This window comes from Dipodomys ordii, unplaced genomic scaffold (genome assembly GCF_000151885.1).
Source record: "Dipodomys ordii isolate 6190 unplaced genomic scaffold, Dord_2.0 Scaffold619, whole genome shotgun sequence".
In the NCBI taxonomy this organism is placed as follows: domain Eukaryota; kingdom Metazoa; phylum Chordata; class Mammalia; order Rodentia; family Heteromyidae; genus Dipodomys; species Dipodomys ordii.
In genome coordinates this window covers 17,493-17,835 of record NW_012267835.1, presented here as the reverse complement: position 1 = coordinate 17,835, position 343 = coordinate 17,493, and positions in this window count along the sequence as shown.

Below are 343 nucleotides of genomic sequence, written 5' to 3'. Positions count from 1 at the left end.
GAACTCTGGGCCTGGGCGCTGTCCCTCAGCTCTTCAGCTCAAGGCGAGCACTCTACCACTTGAGCTATAGCGCCACTTCCGGTTTTCTGGTGGTTAATTGGAGATAGGAGTCTCACAGTCTTTCCTGCCCGGACTGGCTTTGAACTGCGATCCTCAGATCTCAGCCTCCTGAGTAGCTAGGATTACAGGCGTGAGCCACCGGCGCTCGGCTAGCTAGGAAAGTTTTTAAGACTGTGGTTTTTTTTTTGAGGGGGGGTCTAGTCATGGGGCCTGAACTCTGGGCCTGGGTGCTGTCCCTCAGCTCTTCAGCTCAAAGCTAGCACTCTACCACTTTTTTTTTTTT